General features: G+C 38.6%; 1 protein-coding gene across 1 annotated transcript in view; it reads right to left on the reverse strand.

Annotated features, from left to right (window-relative positions):
• Positions 1-24,389, reverse strand: part of LOC113052186 (lysine-specific demethylase 6B-like) — an 83,546-nt gene extending 59,157 nt beyond the window's left edge. The window contains exons 1-2 of the mRNA XM_026216557.1: positions 23,682-24,389; positions 19,227-19,397 (exon numbers count right to left, since the gene is read on the reverse strand). The gene's annotated coding sequence lies outside the window, so the exon portion shown is untranslated. The remainder of the gene's footprint in view (positions 1-19,226; positions 19,398-23,681) is intronic.
• Between the last annotated feature and the right edge of the window lie 206 nt (positions 24,390-24,595).

The following is a 24,595-nucleotide window of genomic DNA, read 5'->3' on the forward strand; positions in this document are numbered from 1 at the left end:
TATTTCTTAAAGGCAGTGTAGGTGATTTGGTTCAAAAACTTTTTTGTTATACTGGTTAAAAGTATCTTATCATCCCCACAGCAATCATTAAGTTAAGTAGTCTAAAAGTAGCTATTTATATGTATTTATGTAATCTATGTAAGGTGTAGGACCATAAAATGTTCGTCCAATCATATCCTTCGGTCCGAGGACTATGATAGGCTGTCCTACCTGCCCATCAATGTATGTATTTGCATACCTCCTCCAACCCTGTTCGCACAGACATGATACATTATCAGTGCATTCCATTATGCGATTGCAGACTGAGCAAGAATGGAAGGCGTTATTATTGTAATATTATGTGAGTTGTACTGTTCTGAGTGATCAGATTGTGATCAAATGTGTCTTATAACATTTACACTAGCATGCATTAGCCAAGTATAAATAAACACTTATATAGAGCATCACAGTCCCGCCCACAGCCCAAGAGAGCTTTGGTGCTGGAAATAAATTTCCCATTCATTTCTCCCATTGACTTTCGGAAAAATCCATATCTAAAGAGTTTTAGAGCATGTGTGAGGATAGCCAGCTACGGCTGAACTAATAAGCATATAACATATCATTTTGAGTGAAAAAATTTACAGAAAATCAAAAAAAAGTCAAAGGTACAAGACTGTGTACATATTTTCATTTTGAGCAAAGGAACTACTCATCCCATAAACTGCCGCGCTTCACTGAAGTCGACTGAAGCCACAACCGCGAACGAGCCTTTGAGCGACTTCCAAATCTGATGACGGCCACCCGCGCAAACTTTTTCCTCCAGTGAATTTTATTTTATAGAGTGAATGTGCAGTAATAGCAGTTTTTCAGTATTAATCGTATAGATAAATAGTAGGGGTGTAACGGTTCACAAAATTCACGGTTCGGTTCGACACGATACACTGATGTCACGGTTCGGTTCGGTTCGGTTCGATACGTTTTAGATACAGCAAAATGTAAAAACATCTCAACTTTTCAGAATGCCGCAAGCGCACCGCGGGTCATGTGACAAGAACCAACCAATCAGCTTCATCCTTTCCCGTAACAAGGTTGAGAGCTCAGCCAAGATGAAGGAACAGCTGATCATAGTTGTATATGGATTGCAATTTTGAAATAAATTTAGTAGCAGAGCTACTGCAAGCGATTTTTAGAGCTGCAAATCCATTTATCCTTCGCTGAAATTTCCGCGTCTCATGGAGAGAGCACGTCATTGTTGCTTAGCAAAGACAGACGCCTCATGAGCGCTTCTGCCCGAGCGCTTTGGAAAGGAGGAGAAAGACGTGCTTAGCGTTTTCCACGCGTTTTTAGGAGCGATATGTGAACGGCCCCTAAGGCGCTCGCTCACTCAGCACGCGCTGAAGGCTCGTTGCAAAATGTCTAATGCATTTAACAGACCAGAAATATAAGATCCTAAAATAACCAACAGGTCTGGTGTTTGGGTTGGATTCCCTGTAAGCTATAGTGTCTAAATGCTGCAGGGATAGTTTGCTGCGTGCATGTTTCTCCTTTTTTTCGTCTTTTCCCAGATAGTACTGACGCATATATCCCAGATATTCCCGCTGGTGTTTTTTTTTTTTTTTTTTTTTTTAATCCCGCTGGTGTACCCTGTCATGTTGCAGATGCGACATACCGTTGTTTTTTTATCCACCACTCTCTTGCCATCACCATTATAGCTTAAAGGGAATCCAAAGTGCACCCAAACACCAGACCTGTTGGTTATTGGAGGATCTTCTCATTTCTAGTCTGTTAAACGCATTGGCTATTTTGCAACGAGCCTTCAGCGCGTACTGAGTGAGCGAGCGCCTGCTGAGTAGCCTAACATAAACATATAAGATGGTGTTTTTTTCTTCTTCGGGAGTGTCAGGGGCGTTGCCTGTTACGTTGTTTGGGTTATTGGGCTACCTTGTTGAACGCATATCATTATATTTCTATCTCTCTCTTTTTTTTTTTTTTTTTCAAATATAATTAATTACTCCAACGAACCGTTCGGTATACATAAAGCGTACCGCGTACCGAACCGAAAGCGTCGTACCGAACGGTTCAATACGAATACGCGTATCGTTACACCCCTAATAAATAGTGTTTTATATAGGTATTGTGTATTGATTTTTATAATTATTATCATGTATTTTCTATATTGTGTGCGTGTGTGAAAGCGGTTAACGATAACGTCAGCAACATGGTGCAGTGCTTTGTACCTGACTGCAATCACCGCTCAGTCATCAACACGTCGTTGCCATTACACAAATGTTCAGTAAATGCACAAAACGGTATGCCTAGGCTAAATATTTTTTTGACAGTGGCATTATAAAATGCTTGATATGACTCATACCATATGAAGGCTACAGTAGCCTAGCTAAAGTGGACGATAATGCTAGCTAACGTTACCAACCTCCCTGCAAAACTCACCAAAACTTTGTAGGTTTTGTCCCTCATGCTGGCCCTTACAAAACCCACAAGCTGACCCTCGGACACGCTACACTCAACAAACGTTACATTACCCTATCTGAAGTGGTTTTCATCCCTTTGAACACTTTTGTTTTCCTCCTTGAAAAAAGCCATCATGGCAGCCAAGGAGATCATGACTGCACTGATAAGTCTACCGTGCAAAAACGGTAGGTTTTTATTTTATTTTATTTGTTTATTAATGATCTTCAGTCTTTACGGACCTTCGCGGCGTTTAACCAGATGGTTACACGAGTTCCACCAATCAGATGCATCACTGTGGGATTGTGGGATTGTTCAGGATTGTGGGTAATGAAGTACTTATCCAAGACATCGAGAATAAAAGGCATTTATCTCAAAACAAGGTTAGTGCCCCATGAACCTTTGGCGTTTATATGAGCATATACTATCGCTTAGTACAGCCGTAGCTGGTTTTAAGTCTACCATGTATGGTTACGTTTTTATGGCTTATACCCCAAATGTCAATGCAGAAATTGTATTGAATATTTACTTCCTGCACTGGCTGTGGGCGGGACTGTGATGCTCTATACCAGTGATCCTCAAATCTGGCTCGCGAGATCCAGTTTCCTGCAGAGTTTAGCTCCGACTCTAATTAAACACACCTGCCTGTGATTTTCTAATGATCCTGAAGACACTGATTAGCAAACTCATGCGTGTTTGATTAGGGTTAGAGCTAAACTTCGCAGGAAAGTGGATCTCGCGAGCCAGATTTGAGGATCGCTGCTCTACATATAACCATTATAAAAAACCTTGCTACCAAAATAGTACAAGCACCCAAACACACAGCAAATGTAAACGCCACAGAGGCTAGAAGTGAGAAGTTCACAGAACATGCTGTTGGTTATATTGTGCCTGGTTGCAGAATTCAAAGCTTTGTGGCATTCAGCTACTTATACTTCTATATGTCTCTCTATATCTGCTGGGCAAACAGACTGTGCACATATGCACACAAAATCACACGGGAGAAACACCCACATGCACTGAAGAAGCGCAGAGAGAAGGGGCTCCACATAAGGAGGTGTGTAGGTTAACATGTCTAGATAAAACAGTTACAAAAGACTAAAACAGGTTCCAGGCAGAGTTTGTGTTTGTGATTAATGGTAACAGTATCCCAGGTAGTGTGTGGGAGTGTTTGAGACCTCTATATGTGCCGAGGTCAGCAGCTGCAGCAAAACATCACAAACTAAACAGAGACACACTGAGAGATACTTCTGTGTTTACATGTGAGAGTGAAGTAATCTGGTGACAGTTTGAAAGGAAGGAAAAGAAAGTGCTTTTTTCATGCACATTATATATTTTAAGCAACGAGCCCCTCTGGCTTTTTAAACCACACACACACACCACTCTTCCCCCGCTGGGACTAGCAGACAGAGGCAGTACGTTGACACTAAACCACACATGCAAACACTTGCATAAATATACGCCATTCACTCACCTGGAAAAAACTGGCAGGTGTTCCCATACCAACACACACACATTATTGCTCTTGGCTAATTTAAAACTCTTTCTGCATTGCAGTTAATTTATGTCTAACAGAGGTGTAAAGGAACCACAACATCTTTTTGAATTCCATAACCAATTCCAGAGAGTAGGACTTGTAATTCAAAGGTTGCAGGTTCAAGTCTCACTACTAGCAGGGATTTCTGGATGGGGGGAATGAATGAACGTTGCTCTCTTCTACCCTCAATAACATGAGTGAGGTGAAACCCTTGAGCAAGGCACTGAATCCCCAACTGCTCCCCGTGCACCACAGCACATGGCTGCCCACTGCTCCGGGTGTGTGTTCACAGTGTGTGTGTGTACTTGGATGGGTTAAATGCAGAGAACAAATTCCAAGTATGGGACACAATACTTGGCCACACGCCATTTCAAAATAGTGATTTTAAATCCAAATAATTTCACAGTATTACGATCTGTACTCTATTCTTGATCCTTAAAAATGCTTACTTGGTGAATATTAGAGACTTCTTTCAAAAACATACAAAAATCATACTGACCTAAAAACCTGAAAGCTAATGTACACTGTTGTCCTGTGATCCGAAATTAATCTGTAGCATCAGAATGTTCTATATTGTGTGTTTATGAGTATAATGTCATGTCCAACCTGCATTTGAGAGAGAAATCCAACATTTCTGAACTCAAGGACTCGAATGAGCTCTTTACACAAGAGATGGTGTCCTCCACAACCAACTAGGGAGAATATCTGCCATTCATGCATACTTATACAGAATGTGCCATTCAAATGAGAAAAATGAAGACGGAACGTTTTCTCCACACTTCTATATTTCAACTACTACTGAACAAAGAACCAGATGAAGAGAGGCAGTATAAATCTCAGTTTTAAGGGGAAAAATGTAGTGGGAGTGTGTTTGTGTTGGGGGGGTGTAACCAGTCACCTGAGAAAAATAGGGAATGTGAGAGTAGACAGATTAAAGAAGACATAGGCTGTCTTCTGTAATTCACATGCCTCAATTTGCCCTCGACTGCAGGGACCCCGTCCTTCACAGATCTTTATTACACACAGGCACCAAAACACACAAAAACACTTTTCTCCATTCCATTTTTCCCCTTTCCAGCTTTAGACGTGAGATGCAATAAGATGAGCAGAGAAGTCAAATAATGGACTGTCACATCAGTTAGTGCACAAACACTCAAACACAAAAACATTAATGGTAATGCACAGAGTGAGATCACAATAAGACTGAGGCACTCTCAGGACACAAAATTAAATGAAGTCCAACAAAATCTAAAAAAAAAAAAAAATTATATATAATATATATATAATTTTTCTCTACCCATCTCTCTTTCCCTACCTGCCTAGCTGTCTACACAATCTATTGCCTGGTTCATATGGACTACTATTCCTGAGTGCTGTCACTGAATGACAACGGCACATGCCATCTGTCAATCAAACTAGATAGAGCGAGAAAAGAAAGATTTATTCTCTTAAACTGTCACTTAGTTTCATCCGCATGCACTGAGACACAGACACACACACCTGCACATCCTTCACTCGCACAATTGATAATTACCATCCTGTCTGTCTCACCTGTGATCCTCTCCTCTCTACTCTTCCTCTTCCTGTCACATTCTCTCCGTCTCTCTCTCCTGCCATCTCCTGCTCTTTCTTTCATGAGCAGTGAGTGAGTCTGGGAGGAGGAGTGGAGACAGAGAGAGAGAGAGAGGGGGCTGAATTATGTGTTTTTGCTCTTCAGGAAAAAAAAACAAGAAAGAGTAAACATAACAGAGAAAGTATTCACCTGTCTCTCTGTATGTCAAGATACTGTATGCTCGTACAGCCTCTAGACTGCAGGTGTGTGACTTACTTTGACCATAGCGAGCTTCATTTTACAGTACTGGATATTTCTATCCTTGTACCATGTTATAGAGGAGGTGTGTGTGTATGAGTGCTTTAGTGTGGATTTCCATAATATGAAGTTTCAAGGTTGAATTTATGAAACAAATTAGAGTTTGCTATGAATAAATGGCAAACAATTAGAGAGCGCAGTCAGTCAAAGTCCTTTTGAGTCAAGTCAGTCCATTTGTCGTCCATCTTTATAACAAGCCATTTTCTATGCATGTTAGACATACATGTAATGCTCCTATCTACCTGAATTGCAGGTACAACAGTAGTAAGTGTTGCATCTGTAACTCAAATTATTTTAAAAGCATCTAAAAGCATGTCTTTGCAGAGCTGTTTTACAGCAGAATTTGGATTTGACTTCTATTTGGTAAAGTTGGCATCACTTACTGATATTTCCCTGTATGAAGCTGCTTTGAAACAATCTCTGTTGTATAAAGTGCTTGACTTCAAAAACTGCATATTTTAGTTAATGTGAATGCATATTCTCTAACAAAACTGTTTTTAGTCATAGTACCTAAAATGTGGGATTTCCATTCCCAAAGCCACAATAGAAAGTGTGACAAATTCTAGTTGGACCATTAACATGAGGATACCTCTGTGTGTGTGTTTGAGAAAAGAGCTGAGTTGTGTCATGTAAACTGCATTGGTGTTACAGAAGAGCTCAATGACCCAGAGTACAGTAATCCACACCTTATCAGCCTGCTGCACATAACTTCACATTAGTGCACATCTCCATTGGTACAAAAGTAGATGTTCCCTTCACACCTATAATAACTAGAGAGGAGGGGACACACAGAGTAATAAGAGCTTACACAGCTGGGTCTGTGCCAGGAGAGATGGAGAGAGGGAGGGAAGGATGGGGTGTGGGGTGGAGTTGAGTGCTTTGATCTAATCTACTGTATCTCATCAGCGCACACTCCACTTCAATCTTTAACAGTCCTCCTAGTGTTACTGTTTTCAGATGGATCAGCATACATGCAGAGTATTATGGTAATGCCTGTGTAAATGTGTACTGTAACAGAGAAACAGGAATCTTACATTAGCAGAAATTGATTCCAAAGGGGAAGCCTCTTTTAGAGCGGCTAATATAGCGAAAGAACTATGAGCAAAGGCTTTTTGGGAAAAAGTGAACAACATAATTGTTTTCCAGTTACTGTGGTCCAAACTAACATAGTTTTAGATAAGTTGAAGTGTGTTATTCTTAATCCTGTAAGTCATAGTCTCATGAACTGTGTTCGGAATTCAAGCTCCCAACTTTAGGTCCTTTCACCATTCCTGCCTCACAATTCACAAAAAAATTACCAGAAACTGCTGGTAAAGGGCTCTGGTGTGGGGTCAGTGCATGAAGGGGGTGACTGAGGAGAACTTCGCTCACATGTGCATAGCTCTGTGAGTGTGAACACACACACACACACAAAATGGCTACACCATTGTATTCCCATGAGAGACTAAACACAAGCGCACACGTTTACAGAGACACACACAAATGCCAAGCCCAAACAATTCTGCACCTCACACACACTCACACACACACTTATACACAGCATCAGAGCTCCACACACCAAAGAGCAACATGAAATATTCAGTGAATTTTTCAACATGTGCTCTATTCCCCCAGCACGTGTAGAAGTGCAAAAAAAAAAACAGAAAAAGACAGGAAAAAGGAAACAGGAGGGGGAGATGGAGTCAATGAGTGCAATGGGAGAGCAAGAGCGAGAGAGGGAGAAAAACACAGCTGACTCTTTTCCAAGCAACTCCCCCTAGCAACAGCCCTTGCTCAGTTTGTGCCCTATTGGCCGGCTGACAGCCCGCATCACAATCCCACGCAGGACAACCAGCCAATCAGATGTCGTAATGGGCCTGAGCTGTAGAGCAAGCTAAGGTTTTTGGATTCCATGCTCACCATGGCAACAGAAGCCTGGCCCTGACTTAAAGCTACCCTGCAAAAACACACAAACAAACCAAAACACACGGCTCTCAATGAACACAGGGACCGCTGCTCCTTTAAGTCCGCCTGATGTCCACACAAATCAAAGAAAACACAAATAGATACGGTGACAGCCACAAAAAGTATTTGGATACTTAAGATGCTCTTAACTTCATTGCATTGGATTAAAAGAATCAATCTAAGTGGTATCTGCACATATGACGCTAGAGCCTTTCTCAGAACTTCACTTTTCTATGCCATTTGACTTTATAATGACTTTGCAACAGCTGGTCCCGACATGACGTTTAATAGACGTCTATAATAAGTTCTCTTAAAGTTCACACAGGTGTAGTTCATCACATTAACCGTGAACATGATCAAGAAACATTTGACATAAAAAATACCTTTGTCTTAATTATGAACAACATCAGCTCATTTATTTTTCAATACAATTTGAAAAGGAGAAGTGTGAGCCATCAGCAAGAGAAAGGTGACATTTTCTGCCTTTTTTCCTCCTGGTTTGATATTTTGTATCTTAATTAATGATATATATTTTTATTTTGGTGTATCCAAAAACTTCTCATCATAAATAACAAACACAAGTATTCCTGCACAGAAGAAACACCCATCAACAAAATAAATATCAAATTATTTCAGCTCCCATAAAACCTTTTTCCTTTAAAAGGGACCAATTATTTTCACAGGGTTCCCAGACCTTTTGACTAATGAATATTCATGACTTTACTTGCTGACTTTTAATTACTGAGTCTAGTAATAAATATATATACACACTTTATAACTTTATAAATATATTTTTTATATATTTATTACATTTTTAATAAATATAAATATTAGAAACAAAAAACTAGCAACTACATAAATTAACACTATATATATATATATATATATATATATATATATATATATATATATATATATATATATATATATATATATATCAAATGTAAAGTGGTCTAGATCAGAATAACAGCTATAGCGGAATGTTTTTTCATCTTTCAGTCTCATAACCGCATGTGAATGCATTACAGCCCATAATGTCATCAGCATGCTGGAATGTTGCATCATAAAGAGTTGAATCATGGCATTCATAACAACAATAACAACAACAATAACCAATCCAGGCTGTCTGATGATCGCATCCAATCATGTCCTGAGTTAGCACTGTAGAACACACACAGATGAAACAAACACATGTGAAATCTGTAAGAGCAGGAGGATCTTCACTGAAAAACAAAGACGCTGTGACAATCTCTTTTAAAGGTTTTAAAGAGCATAAGCCTGTTACAGGCTCTTATCAGGAGAAACATGCAGAGGAACAGAAAAAACAGACAGCGAGAGAGAAGAGAACACGCAGTCACACACAAACATGGTGCGATTGCGTCTGTGCTCTTTGTTCTCATCTTGAAGAGTCCGTCTCAATATTTCTCCAGTTCTCTACAGTGAGAACAAAGCTACTGTAGAACAGACATTCACAAAGCAGCGTGAGTGCTTACACTCGCTGAAGTGATCCATCTGTCACTATCCAACACGCTGTTCACACAATGTGGAGAAGCGCACACTTGAGAGTGTGTGTCTGTGTGTTTTAATGGGGAACGGCCTTCAAAATTAACAACAGGTAATTAAAGTTATATCGTAACCGTCCTGTGAGCTTTGGGCTTCTGGCGGACTCCCATAACAACTGTCTAATTAAACCCAACATTAATTATATCCTTAATGTAGTTACATCATGCACAATCACTTACAGATTTTGTGGGCATTTCAGTCAAATTCACCATGACAAATTAGACCAGATGTTTATAGATATACTGAATGTTACTGTGTTATTTTACACACATACTTTTGAATACAAACACTCATCTTGCATAACATTATGAATGAAGTGTTATTAAATGTGATACAGTGTGTGTGACAGAAATTGATGTAGATGTGTGAGGATTAGATCTCACTATTTAAGACATACTAAATATTAGAGACTATTTTTACATCCCATTTTTACAAGTTTGTTTTACAATAGAATAAAAGAGAGCAGAATATAATTTTAGAGTGTTAACATGAATCATAAATGACTGAATGACTTTCAAACAAACCTCCTATTGCAGATTTTCATTCAAATGAAATCAATTTGAGTCAGATAGCTGGTATGTTGTCATGGATTCTTTTTAAATTATGTTTAAGGACATAACGAGATACGACATAAAGAGACTGACATGCTGATCCGGAACAGAACATCAGCGTGACTCTAAGCTCACACCAGAATGAGTCAAGTCACTACTATGATAATGTTAAAGTTGAGTATCAAGAAATCTAATGCTGGCCATGTCGAGTCACAGGTCTTCCAAACTGAGACTTGTGTCTGAATCGAATCCAAGTCATGATTCCTAAGTTCACGCCTTGGACTCCACCCCAACCCCACCCCCCCCTCGCCACACACACACACATACACACACACACACACATACATACACACATGGCATTAGATGGCTTATTATCACAGTGATGAAGAGTTGACACAAGCACCCTGCTGTTCAGTTATTCAGCTCACTGTCTGAAGAGAGGTTGATGAGTTCTTAGAGAGAGAGAAAGACCGAGACTAGTTTTGTGCCTCAAGTGCAAGCAAAACAAACTCAGAATTGCATTTCCTTACAGACTGCATTCAATGCAAACAACCCACGTAAAGAATGAAAAGAGATTCACTCCAATTTGTCAATGAGCTGCACTATGTACAACTTTCCTAGCCATTATGTGCACACAAGGAGCACTGTGTACTAGCTATACAGCATGTCTGCATGATATTGTGTGAGGGACAATGGGTCTTTTTCTCTCTCTCTCTCTCAAAAAAAAAAAAAAAAAAAAAAAAAAAAAAATCAAATTTTCATCCTTTAACATTTTTTTCTTTGTAATGAGATCAGTGTTTGCCTGGTCAGTCCTGACAAAATAAAAAATTATTTTAATGTATAATTTTACATTTACAGTTTTAAACATATGATTTTTACATGTATTACATTTTAAACAATTTTTAATATTTATTATACTTTATTTATTATATTTTATTTATTATATATATTATTTTGCCACATATTCGGTTGTTAAGTGATGACGTAAGAAGCGCTGTTTCCGGGTCCAAGCCTCAACTCGCTTCACTTGAGAATACGACCTCAGCAGCCGTTTATGAGCACCGTTTATTCATATTAATAATTTAAGCTAAACGCTTTCAGACTTACGGTATACACTACAGTCTCCGTGCTCACAGCGTCCCAAACACAAATAATTTTTATATATTTTTTTTTATATTTATATTTTCTGGCTATCTGGGACTTCGGTATGGAGTTAAAGGTTAAGATTATAACTTTTTAGCTAGTATTCTATCACATTTTGAGTTTATATTAACACCTTTTTGTTGTTTTCTCATGGTAACTGATGGAGCATTTGGACACGGAAGCGCTGCTACGTGACGTCAGACTTAACAAGCGAATAGTTCGAAATATATAGGAACAACAACATATTTTATTCTTTTTAGATCATGGCATTCCATTTAAAGGAAGAAGTTAATAAGAATTTTTAAAAAGAAGAAGAAGAAGAAAAAACTTTTAAGGATGCACCGAAATTTCAGCTGCTGAAAATTGAATTTTCGGTTTTTGGATAAAAAAAAAAAAAAAAAAGGCTGAACATATGATCTTTCACAATTCGATTTTCTCACAATTTTTTATTTTTTATTTTTAATAAAAGAAGACATTATACAGGAATTGAAAAGATGTTTTTTTTTATTGCTGCACGTTTCTTTGAGAAATTGAAATATAACAAAACTAAATAGAAATTTGAAACAAAACTTCAAATCAAACAAGTAAGATATACAAGATACACAAATAATATAAATCCAAAATATGTCAAACTCAGATAAAGTGGAAGCCATTGTGATGTGAACTGGTGAGTTGTTCCACAGGGTGGAACCACCCACTTCAAAGGCTCTAGATCTTCTGGTTTTAAAGAGGGTTCTAGGGGCCTGGAGGAGAAATTCACCATCAGATCTTAGTCCCCTCGTCGAAGAGTAGGGGTGGAGTAAGTCAGACAAGTTATTTATAGACAAGTATCAAGATTTTAACCTTAATTTGATAGTGAACTGGCAACCAGTGCAGTGATCGCAAGAGGGAAGACACATGATCAAACTTTTTACACCTCTTCAAGAATCTGGAAGAAGCTAGAACCTACTACAGCACTATTTTGTTAATCAAATTTTAAGGACTTCTCAAACACCACACCCAGATTACGAACATGGGGAGAGATGAAGGAATTTAAGGTCCCGAGATTAGGTTGAATACTTGTCCTATGTTCTGAGGGACTAAAAACAATAACTTCAGTTTTATCTGGGTTGAAGAACAGAGCGTTTTTAGAAAGCAATGATTTGACATCAGCAAGACAAGCAGTAAGAGCATCAATGGTAAAGTTTAATCTTCTGGACCAGTCCAAGTCACAAATGAATCATTGGGTCATTCTAAAACGCTTAATGTGAAAGTATGTGTCTTAATGCATTAAAACGGTGTTTTAAAAAGACCAAACAAGGGGAAGCAAATTATTAAAAAAACATTCTATTTACAGACAAGCAGATATGAGCACAGAATACGAATGCAATGCGTTTAATTACACGTTAAGCATTTTCCTTTTAGGCCAATGGTTTTTTTATGGGAGGAAAACGCTTAACACGTAATTAATTGCATTGCGTTCTTATTATGGACTCTTCTGCTTGTCTGTGAAAAGAATGCTTTATTATTAATGTGTTTACTGAGTTTGGTCTTTTAAAAACACTGTTTTAATACATTGAGTAACACGTTAAGCGTTGAATGTCCAGAGTCATTCCAGCTGATTGAAAATAATCGGCTCAATAATGGTCACAAAATGGGTCTCGGAGAAGATACCAATTTAATAGATAATAGGCTGTGAAATTTTCGGATCTGGTTCTGTAAGGAATCCTTAACAGGACTGCTATTTTCCTCCTGGTCGGCAGGTGCTGACCCACACCAGACTCCTGCTGAACAGTACCCCTCATTATGCCTGATGCCTCACACCTGTGTCTTGCCCTATTTAAGTGTGTTTGTGCCATGCCTTATTGTTCAGTCTTGAGCCTATGTTACCTGTTGCAAGCTAAGTCTGTCAAAGTTTAAGTCTTAGGACCCTTGTGTCTATTTTTCTTTGTACTGTTTTTTGGAAGCACAGCTTCTCTTGTTTTGTTGCACTCTTTATTAGTAAAGTTTTGCCTTGTTGAAGACCCACGACTCCTGGCCATTTGATCATCCCTGCTCTTGGATTCATTTAGTGGGGAGTTAGCTCAATCCATTAATTCAGTGACTTTGGACCCAGCAGACCCGGGTTCAATCCCCACCTAGAACAGCCCTGTTACAGGTTCGAGCTAGGAAATAAGTCAAAATGTGATGTATTTTTCAATTTTGGCCAGCCCTGCAACCGGTTATATCAGAAGTTATGCATGGCTTATTCAAGGATATGCATTTATTTCACGGACTGAGTAAAAACATAAATGTGTCTAAAATGTGTGCGCATTACTGATGTCTAAATAGTTCCATTGAATGATATATAAAAGTTTAACTGAACGCTGTTCAAATGTATGAAACCATTTGCTGAAATAACCACAATCATAATAACAGCACTGAGTTGCAGGCTAATGTTTTTTTTTTTTTCCTTTTGTGCATTATAATGAAGGCTTTATAAAACTGAACAGAGTTTTTCGCTTTTTTATTCCTAATCACAAGAACAAATGACTTAAAATATATTAAAATAGAAAACACTTATCTGATATTGCAATAATATATTACTGTTTTACTGTATTTTGTTCACATAAATACAGTCCTGGTGATAATAATAGACTTACTTTTATCAATAATAAATTAAATTTTACCAACCTCAAACAATCAACACAAATGTGCTGTTATTTGTAATGCCAGAAAATATACTGAGATGTAGAGGGGCGAATAAAATGCAGACAAGAAAAGAAAGAGACAGAGGTGGAGAAGTGGACAGGCCATGATTGATTTCACTTGGTGCAGCAGCATCTGGGTAATGTCTGTTTGTGTCGGGGTTATGCAGGGGACATGTGTATGTGTGCAGGCTTCGGTTCTTGTGCACAGTCAAATTCTAGCAGTGTCCTTGATAAAGTGCATGGCAGCATGGGGGGAAATTACAGTGGTGTGTTTTAACATGTGATCACAAAGCAGTCAGTCTCTCCTCCGTCTTCTAAGTGCTCTGTCTCTCTCTCTCTCTCTCTCTCTCTGTCTTTCTCTCCGTTAGGGCCTCTTGAACACAAAGGCCTGGTACACAAAGAGCTGAGAGCAATGACTGCGTGTGGGGTGGGGGTGGGTTTTGATTAGCTCCTTTCCTTCAAAAGAGGTGGAGGGCGAGAAGAAGGTTTTGATTCTTACATCCCCATTTATCACCTTTCCTCAGTGAACATGATTATGAGGTGAACTTATTAAAGGAATAGTTCCCCCAAAAGTGAAAATCATCATCATTAACTCACCCTCAATCTCGAATGACTTTCTGTCTTCAGTGGGACACTAAAGGAGATATTTAGAAGAACATAACTAAATCTTTAACTAAGAGACCATTTCTTTCCATTATCTGCCGTGCCGAGACAGTGACAGTGTTATTTAACCCCTCTTCTCTCTCTGTCCCTTCACCCCCGCAGGGCCTCCTGCACCTGTGTTCCTCGCTCCTCTCATCCTTCTCATGGTTAGATGGGCCTCAGGCTTACATCACTTCCTATGTACAGGAACATTTACACACAGACCCAGAAGCCCCTCAGGACACAAAGAGCATACACACAGGTAACATTTATGTGTTACCTGTCAGACTGAACACACACACACACACACACACACACACACACACAAAGATTCCATTCATACAAAAAGTCAAACTTACAAAAAGAATGAAGTGTCCCTCCCTGCCAGTCATCTCTGCAGCTTATTCATGCTTTTCACTCCTTCTCATCGTCAAGTCTCACACACTCTTCCTCTTCAATATCACTGGGTAGTGAGTCTCATCACACACACACACACACACACACCCCTTCAGCAGGTGGGCTGCATGTGTGACATCAGCCCATTCATTCTCCTCAGAGTGACATCATGTTCTTTTCTCCTCACTGTGAGGAGGTGTGCACAGGATATCGACCCACACTACTTCCTACAGCTGACTCAGCTAATATCACTCTTCTTTATTAGTTTCTTTCCCTTCCTTCCTCTCTATCTTTCTATCAAGACTATACAATCAAGTCAGATGTTTTTGGCCATGACATGAAAATATACTAAATGAATAGCAAATTAACATCTATCTATCTATCTATCTATCTATCTATCTATCTATCTATCTATCTATCTATCTATCTATATTAATAGTAGTAGATTATAGAAACCACAGGCATAAATTGGCCAACAATGCTTTTGTGAAATGCAGCCCAGGCCAACACAGATAAGCGTGTAACTCTTATAATTTCATAACTAATAAACACTATATACACAAACTGTATAAAATTTCTGGGCTAAATAAATTATACACAAACAGTAAAATCTAAAATAATTTTAAAAGGTTACGAATATAAAACAGTATATTCAGACATTATTATTATTATTTTTTCTTTTTTTTTTTACAAGGCTAGAAATAAAAGCATAGTAAAATAATGAATGAAGAAGAAAAGAACAACTCTTATGGTGGCTCTGTCTTGCTCCGGCTGATATCCAGCTTTGGGAAGAGTTATATGTCACTCAAGACATCCAAGGAGAGAGGCATGCGTGTCCAAAGGTGACACTGTGAAGACAGCGCAGGGACGGCAGGTGATTGACATTCTCGTCATGGTCATTGATAAAATGTCCCGACAGCAGCATGATACCACACGCTTACCAGAAACACTGCAATAACTCTCACACACAATCTAGTTCACTTCACCCTGCTCTATGACCCAGTTCACATACAACAGCTTCCTATCTAATCCACAGACGACACATTCATCTCTCCGTTCCTGAAGGACACACTCTCTCAGCGCCTCCCATTTCACATATACATCATCACAAACTGGGTTATTGTAATGCTACAGTTTTCTCTCCGATAATACACTGGCACAAACATTACACAACAGTCTCTTCCTAACTTAATCCACATTACTACACGGCTCTGTGGAATACTTGATTCTGATTGGTCAGTCGCGACATTCCGAGTTATGTTATCCCTGGATAAGAACCTGTAAAAGCTATTATTACACGGCTCTGTGAAATACTTGATTCTGATTGGTCAGTCGCAACATTCCGTGGTATGTTATCCCTGGATAACAACCTGTAAAAGATATTATTACACGGCTCTGTGGAATACTTGATTCTGATTGGTCAGTCGCGACATTCCGAGGTATGTTATCCCTGGATAACAACCTGTAACAGCTAATAACTCAGGCTCATCCAGGTAACAGCAGTCGGCGCTGTACTCTTACTTGAACTATTTTTGTTCTTGGTGGAAGCTTTGCGTTTGTTTAGCTAATAAAATATTAAAACTCAATTCAAAATGGTGTACAATTTTTTAATAATGTCATTCTGGTATCGCGGACTCGCTCTCGTTTCATGCCAACGCAGCTGCTTTTAACTTTCTGTACGCTGTAATGGATTATAAAAGAACTAACGAAACTGGTAAGATTTTAAAACATTTTCGTCTTAATTCTTTTATTGCCTTAATTATTTATGTGGTGAAATGTTGTGTAATAAGTGGTTTGACTGCACCATTTCCCTTAAATGCCCGTCTAGTTTGAACATGCCGTTTGCTCGCAACTGCTTTGTTCATGGAAGGTTCAAATATTTCAACTCAAATCAATATTTTGCGTCTAATTATTTACTTATGTGGCAAGTAGTCGCGTCGGGGTCCTGATTCTTATTCTGCGAGAACAACAGGCTAGATGTACATTATCCCTTACTTAAGCCAAAATTACTGCTGATACTCAAAACATTGGCTTGTGAGGCTAACAGTCTTTACCTGGAGAGAGTGATAAGACAGACGATCCTGTCAAGCAGGTTCAGAACAGAGCGACAGTTTCTGAAAGCTGCTGTTATTCACAAATAATTCCAGATACTATTAGAATAGAAACTGCTAATAAAACATGGTGGCCGTACCAACCCACTTCCAGAACTAGTTTCTACCAAAGAATGTATTTGAGTTCACCGTTTAATGTTAAGAAACCCATTCCAAACCTGTATGACTTTCTACCATGAAACACAAAACAAGAAAATGTATTTATGGTTTTAATATTTTTATAATTTTTTTTTTTTTTTTTTTGACAAAAACAGTTGAAACATATCTTCACTTGTGTTCCACAGAAGAAAGAAAGTCTTATATGTTTGGTATGAGAGTGAGTAAACGATGAATAAAATAATCACACAAAGTCTGCACGCACACACACACACACATACACGCTATCTCTACTCAATCAGAAACAGTAAGTGAGACAAGGAGAGCAGACAGACATCCATGAGAGCTTTCTGCATGGTTTACATCATTAAATAAATCAATCACTGTAATACAAACCCCAGACTGCACTTAGAGACCTCACTGAACACCAGCCACTGAGAAGAAACTGTATCAGCTCTCCTCTGATGGCACAAGAGCAGCAGAAATGAAACTTAAAATCTAATGCCATGAATCCATCACTAACGTATCCATCAACACCATCACAGACAACACTGAACCTCCACAAACACAGAAGAAAACACAGCATGCATGCTGTATGAACCTTATTGATTATGAGTTTTAGTTTTGTTTTTCAATCATAATCAATTTCAGTTTTACCATTTTACTACTATTGTTGATGTCATTACTTCCTGATACATCTGTACACACTAGGATCATTAATTACAGTTTTAAACAGGTAATATCTAACGTAAGCTCTATGAACAGCATCTGTATCCTTCTCTCAATAACCACAGAAAATAATGCTGACCTTTTGAGTTGAGTTTTTTTTTTTTTTTATTGATTTATAGCAATGTCTGTTAAATGGAAGCCTAGCAGGCAAGTGTCCATCATATTTGTGTTAAAGGGCTCATGAACTGAGAAAACTAAAATTCCGTTGATCTTTTGACATATAAGAGGTCATTGTAATATAAAAATATCCTGTAAGTTTCATAACTCAAAACTTTCTTGTTAGTCTAAAAACAGCATATATTGAAGCCAATCTGCCGAAACGACAGGTTGTGGAATGTGCCACTTTATGACATAATAGTGTGGTTAAACCCCGCCTCCGCTGAAGATGATCAACGTCTGCTTCTACATCAGTGCCTGTTTAGCCCCGCCCACTGAATCACACATGTAATGTAAATAACAAGAGATGCAAATGCAGGTCTATGCAAAAACCAAACGACAAAGATGGCTCAGAAGACAGCAAGACACAGTTCAGTGCCAAGTTGTAAAAAAGTTGTCTTTGCATTGCCTTCCTTCTGATCCAAACATTAGGAAAGAGTGGATGAATTTTATTTTTAATGAAGATCCTGATGGCGTCAGTAAAAACTTGGTCCTTTGTTCACTTTACTTTACCGCAGATTGGTTTACAAACAAGACACAATTCGACGCAGGCTTTTCAGAAAGATTTAAACTAAAAGACAATGCAGTTAGACTGTATTGGATCCGACAGTAATGTCGCACTACACAAGTGTGAGTAACTTTTTATCACATGGTCAATATTGCTTTGTCTGTTATACAAACCGCCACACCTCTTGAAACAGAGCATTCCCATGAGGGGCTCAAACCAGGACAGAAAATAGACTGTTACTTCTAAATTATGATGTTTTTTGATGTAAAAGGCAGTTCATGGCCCCTTTAAAGCACACTTAAATTCTTCAGTATATATTTTGGTATTTGAGTTGTAAAGTTGTCATCTATTAAGGTAGGACTCATTTTCAAGGCAGATGAACTGGTTGTGCGTTCCTATGGTGTGGTGCATGTAAACACTGTTAAACGGATCATTACATCACATCAAAGACTGGGAACAAATAGGAACCGGTTTACTTTTCTGGTTATGATAAAAGTTGAAAAACTGGATATAGTTTGTACATATACGGAAGTAAGTGACTTCTACTAGTTTCATACTGTAATGCTGGCAAACACTTAAAGTTACATCAGTTAATGTTAATGTATTCATGTTTGATGTTCTCATCAAACTTTTTTTTTTAAACAATGTGATAGCTGACTCCCGTTTTAGGCTTCCATTGTCAGTTCAAACGTTTGTGATCTGTAAGATTTAAAAGTAAGAAATGTATACTTTTGTTCAGTAAGGATGCAATTGTTACAAAAAAAATATATTTTGAATAAATGCGGTTCTTTTGAACTTTTTTATTCAGCAAAGAATCCGCTAAAAAACTATCATGGTTCCCACAAAAACAATATTAAGCAACTGACCTCTGTCCTCTCCATCCCCTCTGCCACAGGTAATGTCCAGACACCCGTCTTGACCTCCATCCACTGGTTGACAGGAGGCACTGTGTGTATCATTGGACCTGTGATTTAGACTCTTCCAGAGACATTGTCATGTTGGCCAACCAAATCTCACCCATGGTGAAACTGCAAACTCTGTAGAATACAAAACAGAGAGGAAAATATATAAACATTTGCAAATACTTAGTGTTTTTCAAACAAGTCGCAATTCAACCACAGAGATTTTGTGTTTCCCCTTTGATAATCTTATTTGATTTGCCATCAAATCTTATTTGCATTAAGCACTGTTTATCCTGCGGTCCACAGCAACATCAGAACAGACCTATGATTTTATCCTTCACTAAGCTGGGAATTATACAAGACAAAAGCAATGTTCCTTGTGTCATTTTAATTGCTGTGCTCACATGATCAACCGTATTTGCATGTTCTGTTTGTCTTCATGTTTGCCATCTGACAAGCCTCTAATTTCTGAGCATGTGCTGCCATCTAGCGGTATGCTACTGTAACAGACAGATCTATTTCCTCGATGACACAAAGTAACATGACTATCCAAAATTAAAGTGATGCAGATCAAAATTGTATCAGTAACAGCGATTCGAGGAACAAGTCGAGTCTTGACATTTTTCACAGTACAGTCATGTTTAAAGCAAGAAACAAATTAAGTTTCTCTGTAACTATTTACAGCTGACAATATTGACTTGAGACAACATTCCAGTACAATATAAGATAAACATAAATTTGAAAAAGTGTCTAATAAGAGACACAAGAAAGAAACAGGAGCCCAAACCTGCATGAAGCTATAGTGAAGGTGTTAGAGGGACATGAGAGCAGCTGCACTGAAGGTTTAGGGTGCTTGCTAAGATGTTGTTGTTGGTTTTGGGATGGTTGGAAGGTGAAGTGAGGTTACCAGGATTCAGGTAGCAAGTATGAAAGTGTGGACAGCAATGTAAGACAAAACAATGATGAATTACTTTGATGTTCATAGGGATATAGTGTCCTTTAGATACAATAAGAGATTTGATTTTCAAATGTAGGGTTGCTCACATTTACAAAGTGACCTTGACAGCAGAATTAGTTTTTTTTTCTTTAAAAAATAAAAAATTAATAGTGTAATTGACCTGTGAAGTGACATCAGAAAGCACTCATAAAAAAAGAGAAACACTGACGGTGACATAAGCCTCAAGAGTTTTGTGATGACGATTCTGTCAAGGAACCTCAACTGATGGTAAAGTGACCCAAGTCTGTTCTGGTTCAAAAAAGCAAGGGGAAAAATGCTAAAGAATTGCACTTAACTCAACAATAAAAGTAAAACTATAAACATATGTGGAGTTAGGACAACTCATGAAATCTGCATCCTGAAGAAAAATAAGTTGAGAACCACTTCAAGTGGAGTTGAAAATATCTTAATTAGCATTGGCCTGTGGCACGGAGTGAAATGAACAAACAGAGCTGCAGAGTAGGTTCTGAGTTGACAAAACTTGACAAACCCAGCCTGGTTTAGATCAGTATCTGCTGTTGCACAACGCTCAGTTTAAACGTTCTGTCAAATCAGGTTTGTTCCAGAGTTTGTGAGGAGTGTGCACCTGAAAGTGTGATACATGCGGCTAACAGCCAAACACACAGAACATGACAGACTGACGTCTCACCAGAGTCAGTGCAATTCACTTCTCTGTCAAAGATGAAGTGACTGTTATGAAAAAATAGCATGAATTAAAACACATTTACAAAGGCAGGAATAAACACTGCTGCAGTGAAAGTTTGAGTACTAATAGCAATGCAAGTGAATCAGCTGAACTTCATTTATATAACAAAGAGCTTAAAAGAAATTAAGCTTCATCAGTTTAAAAAGCTATATAAAAAGATATAATTATAGCCTATTTATTTAAATGCTAAATTTTATATTAATTTTTAACTCATAATTAATTATAGGAATATATTACATGAATTATACATAATTATAATGTACAAAATATAAATATAACAATTAGAAGCAAAAAATAAATTATATATATATATATATATATATATATATATATATATATATATATATATATACACACACACACACACACACACACACACACACACACACACACACAATTTTATCACTATAAACTTTAATTTGTAATGGAGGTTTTATTGCATCAAAAAACATGTTCATTTTCTCAGAGCTGATTGATCTGTGATCTCTAACTCAGAATAAACCCTGTTCAGGATCAGGGTCACCGTAAATTAGCATGGGGACGAAACCTGCTCAAAAGCAACCCACCTTCTTAAGCCCAAAAACTTAAGAGATTCATAAACTTACCTGCAGAAAAACTGAAACCAGCTTCATGTTACAGGCCACGGGCCAATTGGGTAATAACCAGAACATCAATGACTGAGCAAAGTCATATTTACAAGCGGGAAACTCAGAATTCTAGATGATGGACGAGTTGCATCTATAATATTGGATCATGTATAATCTTTATATGCTGTATTGCAATCATTTTAAAGGTGTTACAAAAATACAACTAGTGTAACACATAATCATTTGATTTTCACGGCCTGCTTTATGTAATAATAACATTTCGTTTTGATACCAAGTAGAAATACAATAAGCTGAATTCAGATGTAGTCATTTAGGCTTACTGTTCACAATATAATTTTTTATTTTGTTTAGGCTGCTTCCAAATGATGTTTTTGACTTGTATGCCCTACTCTATGTTGGTTAGACTGTATAGTAACACCAATATAACGGAATGCATGACATTTTTTTTTTTTTTTTAGTAAAGTTGTTTGTTTGTTTTTTTTTTTTTTACCTCACACATTATTATTACCTTTATTTAACCAGAATAAAACTCACTGAGATTAAAAATCTCTTTTCAAAGAGCGTCCTGGCCAAGACAGGCAGCCGCACAATTAACAAGGTTACAGACATAAAAACATATAACATATAACATCAACATATAACAATTTATACAAGTAATAAATAATTATAAAGTCATAAGAAATCAGAATTTCACATATTATCGCAAGCGATAAACAACAGCAAGGATCGTCCGTCATAACTGAGTCAGTAATTACATCTACAGCCAGTTTGTGTAGCTTCCATGTTATTTAAAAGTAATTTAAAATCAGCCAATGAAACTGGCTCCTTAAGATTCAGAACATTCTTAAGCTGATTCCAAGTGCAGGGGGCCGCATACTTGAACGCCCCTTTTCCCAGTTCGGTCCGGACATGAGGGACAGATAATAATAATAAGTCCTCAGAACGAAGACAATATCTTCCTGTATTTTTCTTTTCATTAATGGCTGCTGTTTGATTCATTGCTACTAAACTTTCACACACATTATAACAGCGTGCAGCTGTGACCTTTGTGTGCTCGTGCTAGGCACTAAGAGTGCTATATGAAGTAATAGTAAACATTTATATTATTAACTGGGGTTGTGAACTGCTCACGTGATGTCAACAAGGTGGAGACCCACTCCATGTAGTAGAATAAAAAGCTTTTTCTATTAGACTAATATCAGTGGAAATGAGCATACATCAATTTAAAGCATATTCCTCAACAAGCACTATTTATACGGTGTAAAACTTTAATTAGGATGGGAAAAAAGACTGAGTGCACCTTTAACTGAAGACTAACAGCCGCCATGACTTCCCAAAAGCGTGGCAGCTCTCAGAATCTAGAGGCTCTGATGGGAGGCGCTTTCCGTGGAGCTGCAGCGCCCCCCTGCGGTCACACACGGGAACACAAGAAAGAAAAAAAAGGGGGCGGCGACGTACAGTCAGCAGAGAGGAAGAGAAAAAACATGGCACAGAAAAAATTCAAACGTTCTTCCTGGAAAATCTCCGATCCCGCCACAATTTCGCCACATGACATTTCCGACAGAAAATGCGACACCCTTGAGCGCCCACGGCCAGGCCCGAATCTCATTCAGCGATTTTCTGACATTTACTCACTTAACTATGTGAAACCCTCACTTACAGCGCGGTTTGAGTTACAAACGTTTATACATCTGCGAGATCTGCACTGATTATAACTAAAATGCACTGTGCTATATTCCCAAGAGTATTTTTATACCAGACGATTGCACAATATTAAACTCCCACAGTCTTCACATTAACTATGATCTCACCCGTATTACTGGTAAAGGGTGGGCAACTTTATCCACCACTCATATGGAAACCCACGCTCACTTTCTGTTTGCAACAGACACAAAATGACTGAATTTCAGCAAGCTGCGATTAAATCAAAAGCGGGAATTAATCACGCTTCAGAAATGAAACCACGCCGCCGGACACGTTTCATTGCATTTCACACCTAGTGACTCATTGCATCGCGAACAGGCTGTTAGAATATAACAGGTTTAATATGCTCAATCCATACGCAGTGTTTACGTGGTGCATAAAGTCCAGAAAGTGTCTGTCTTTACCTGCTAATGCACGGAGTGTCAAACTGGGAGGTGGCTTCTTCTTCATCTTGCATGTCCTCATTGTAAAAACGCAAGCTAAATAAAGCAACTGCGTAGTTTCTTTCACCTCGCGCGGTGAATGGACGGCGCGGCGCGCGATCCGCCTGCACCTTCATCATGTCATACATGAGCATATTTGAATCGCACACTGTAAAATGTCGGCGGAGCTGCGTTATGAAACCGCTGTAAGAGGAGATGATGTGACACAAACATCAGCGCGCAAAATTGTTCCAGAGTCTTCCCCACAAAAAAAAAAAAAAAAAGGCACGCAGGCATCTCACGACTTCTCTGTGGTCTACTAATATGATGGTGCGGTTTCGGCCAGGCGAGGATGGTGCCACGGCGCGAGTCCCTCATGTCCACTTTGAGTTTCATCTGTGGAGGAGATGCGCGTTTGGAAAATGCGCAGTTGTTAATCCGCTGCAAACGCAGGCACTCCCCTCATTCTCTCTCTTCGCTCTCCCGTCTGGTTTCCCTGCACTCTTTCGCTGCTTCCCCTTCTCTCTTGTTCCTCCTCCTCCCTCGCACTCGTTTTCCCCCCTCATGCAGGTTTCTTTTCGGTGGACGAGTCTCTCTTGGACCCGCACCGCCCCGCCTCCGTTACTCCCGGACGCTCAAGACTTCCGAATTCCACCATCACTCACTCCATCCGAGCGGAGACCAGGGCGTCCGTTCCCAGGGCTGCTGCGGGGGATAACGGGGGGCTCTTAGTGACGGGGATGCATCGATTTTGTGTCATTTCTAGTGAATTAACCCTTCTATTGTCTTAAAAGTATTTGATATTCATTCGTTAAAAATTAAGTGCAAGAAACGTTTTATAGTTACTTGACCAGTGTTTGTGACATTGACGAATGTCAGAAAAAAAAAAAAAAAAA

Source organism: Carassius auratus, chromosome 32 (genome assembly GCF_003368295.1).
Source record: "Carassius auratus strain Wakin chromosome 32, ASM336829v1, whole genome shotgun sequence".
NCBI lineage: Eukaryota > Metazoa > Chordata > Actinopteri > Cypriniformes > Cyprinidae > Carassius > Carassius auratus.